Consider the following 3,508-nt stretch of genomic DNA (forward strand, 5'->3'; position numbering starts at 1 on the left):
GGCCCCTAAACTTGTAACATACGAAGAGTAACATACGACGGTCACTTGAGGGGTGGATGAGCATCACCTCATCACATTATTGTTCAATTTCCACAGAGACATCGTTATAATTGAAAAAAATAGTAAGCCTATTGTTCATGTCATGCTTCTTCCGCTTGTGTCCTTTAATTTGTTATTCGATGCCCCATTCCCACGTTCAAGATGCTGACATTCGAAAAAGTTGGCATCCATTCCAATATGCAGGCCACACTTTCCTTGACCCATTCTGTACAAGCACAGGCTGCTCGCTCTTCTCCCTTTCCAAACTTGCACATGCGTACTTCCTCGCAAACTCGGAGTCACAGTCAGCCTCCATTTTGTATGGGCCACATAGGCCACAATTTAGGAACTATTATAGAAACAAACACAAATAAACGAACATTTGAGAAATAAAGCCCTTCTATTTACCTCCTGCCTAGTAATAGTATCCCAGTTAGTAGTTACCTAGCTTTAAACAACATATATGCGTGGTTTACTTCCCAATCTTCATGATTTATGCCACAAATAAACAGACAGAAAGCACATTCAAGCAATTTTCAATTAGATTATGACAAATGCGTACTTTTTCGGACAAAATACATTACAAATTAATAGATTACGATTTGCAATTACATGCAATTTATCCCACGTGTATTTGTGTAGGTGCATTCTATTCTATGTTGGTTAATTTAAAAACCACACAATTAATACATATTACTGTTATGGAAAAGTAACTTCACAAGGGGTATACAAAAAAAATGTGTTTCCACCTTGCTCCATCAGTCCCTATCCCTCTCCTGAACCCATATTGGATGTCTGAAAAAGTACCAGTCTACTCAACCCATGCCTCAAGACGGGAGAGTAGGGCACGGGCCAAAACCTTTACTGTGCAGTCCAGGATAGATATTGGGTGATATCATCTAGGGTTCTCTTGATTCCTTTCTTAAAGATCAGGACAATTAACGAGCTGGACCATGATGGAATTTTGGCAGAGAAACTTACAGCCCTAAATTCGTTGGTTAACGAAGGGGTCCAAACATCGCGATTACTCTTGAATCAATCTAGAGGGACCCTATCAAACCAGGGACTTTCCTACTAGGGCCGGATCTTATCCGCTGCTTGAATAGACCCGGTTGCTTCTGAGTCTTTGCAGCCTGGGACGCCAGCGGCGCCGATGGACGCCATTCCCATGCCTATTTCTAATGCCACAACAGCGTCGGACAGTTCTGTCATCTTTGGATGAATTTCCATCTGCTATTATTCAGTCCTTGTGTGTTTTTCCTATGGGAATAGACTTGCAAATATCAAAGGACCCCCTGTAATTGGATATAATTCCTGGGACAGGGAAAACATACAATGGAAAACAACAATCCCAGGCAATATGTGACAAAAGCAATGTGAAAAAAGAGTTCAAAGAAAAATTATGACAAGTCATACATTTTAATTATTTCAACAAATAATGTTTATATTTAAAAACAACAGTCAAAGACTTTCATTGGTACATTTAAAATTCATTACAAAAATCAACAGTTTAATATAAATAATGATGGTTTCTTCGACGCGCATTTCGATACTGGAGGTGTCTTCGTCAGGAAATTACCATCAAAACAAAAACAATCTAAAATCAAATAAAACAATATTTAGAACTCATATTTACAGTACATTGCTTATTATTTATAGTTATTTGATATATAGCACTGCTTTCTTATGTATAACGCTGCTTTCTAAGGGTTACATGGATCTAAAAAAATACAGATTAATGTAACAATTTTCTGGAAAGCCTATAGTTGGAGGTGGTCTCTGAATAAGGTAAATCCAAAGAAAATCCATTGACTAAATTAAATTAAATCTGATATATGATAACAAGTTACAGACAAATGAGGAAAAAAGCTTCTCTAATTTAATCAAACACATTGTCAGTCTATGAATATTGTTAGTCTATGGATATTGTTATATGACATAGCTGCACTCTATTGTCAATTTGTTTGTAAACTCAATTTGTAGAAATGAAAAACAAAAGAGGGGATAAAAATGGACAGTCAGAATAGCTACAGTCTGGCAAAGATCTGAATCAGAAAATAAGAACGGGAAAGAAAAAATAATCAGAATAATAGAGGCGGCTTCCTGGCTTTGCTATTTGTGTATAGATCTCTAGTTTTGTGGCATCAAAGTGTAAGGTGTGAAGAACCACTTAAATCGCATACATAGTATCCAAGGATCCTAAGAAGAACCTACTTAAGAAATCCAGGGCAGTAAGGCCAGCTCCAGATCTTGGAAATGATGTTGCTAAAAACTGATAGCTGAAAGATAATTAACGTGAATAATGAGAGCCTGTCTTACTATTGATACACACTTGGTACCTAAAAGGCACCAAAAATTGTAGCATTTGGTATTAAATAAAGTGTATTCAAATGAATGCTCATGTGGTAGAAAAAGGAGGCTAAAGGCATGGTGTTTTCGACAATTCTAATAGTATAGAACAGCACGTACTACTTTTGAGCTTGGAAACCGGCATGTGCTGCGTTTAATTAGAAAACAAAAAGCCTCAATAACATTTTCTAAACCAAATGTGGCATGCGAGATTTATGAAAGCAGCAGTACCTTTAAAACAGGAACATGCCCTGAAGTTAGGCGCTTCGGTAATGTGATCGGTAATTCAAAAGAACAGACGTCGGGTAAACAGGCCTTTCCTTATCGTTTCCAAATGAGCACTAAATGTGTGTTCCATGACGACAGTGAACACACTAAAAAGACAGAACGTGAAAGCCAAACTGTAATGTAGTCTGCAAATTGCTTTCGTATTTGTGAAATAACCGTAAGGACATCATCAACATGACGTAAATGAAGAAAAAGTATTCGTATTGTTTACCTGGCAGATTTGTTTAGTGAGCGTGTAACGATAAACGCGGGTCTAATAACGGTCTCAGAGAGACATAATTATTGAGGACGGCACAAGTGGGACAGCGTTGCTGGCTCCTGATAATAGTGTGCAGTCACTCTAAAATACAGAAGACATAACAATACGACACCGTAAGATAACTGATGGATGCCAGCAGTATTCAGAAATAAAAATGAAAACACGAAGGGCCCCTCCTATGTTCTGCCGGTGTGAAGTGGATGCCGGTCTGACTAAAAGCAAATGCCCGCGTTTGAAGCCGGTTTATATAAGTTAACTTTTAATTGGTCTACGTAAGTTATGCTGAGTAGCCTTAAAGGTGCAGAGATGTCTTTTCTGTTTTGCGCGTGATATTAAAAATGAAGGCTATTTAACTTATTGGGAGAGCAATTCTTTACTACGGAATACCTGGATTTGTTGATGTAAAGGTTAAAAAGAAAAAAGAAAAGAAAATTTAAATAACATAAGAAATATTTGGCAATTTAAAAATGGGGTGATGACTAAGTTGGGAAGCACTATAATAGACAACAATGTATAATGGCATTTCACAGAGATATTGTCAGTATAAAAGCTTATATAAAGGATTCCTAAATA

The 3,508-nt window shown here is 37.2% G+C and overlaps 1 long non-coding RNA gene across 2 annotated transcripts; it reads right to left on the reverse strand.

Annotated features, from left to right (window-relative positions):
* Positions 1–1,462: 1,462 nt before the first annotated feature.
* Positions 1,463–3,134, reverse strand: LOC144752873 (uncharacterized). 2 transcript variants are annotated; one of them, XR_013594129.1, is made up of 4 exons: positions 2,888–3,134; positions 2,620–2,762; positions 2,254–2,318; positions 1,463–1,636 (listed from the first exon to the last, which is right to left on the reverse strand). It is a non-coding gene; the product is annotated as an uncharacterized LOC144752873 (long non-coding RNA). The 2 variants fall into 2 exon arrangements; XR_013594130.1 differs by lacking the exon at positions 2,254–2,318.
* Positions 3,135–3,508: the final 374 nt, after the last annotated feature.

This window comes from Lissotriton helveticus, chromosome 1_1 (assembly GCF_964261635.1).
Source record: "Lissotriton helveticus chromosome 1_1, aLisHel1.1, whole genome shotgun sequence".
NCBI classification, from domain to species: Eukaryota; Metazoa; Chordata; class Amphibia; order Caudata; family Salamandridae; genus Lissotriton; species Lissotriton helveticus.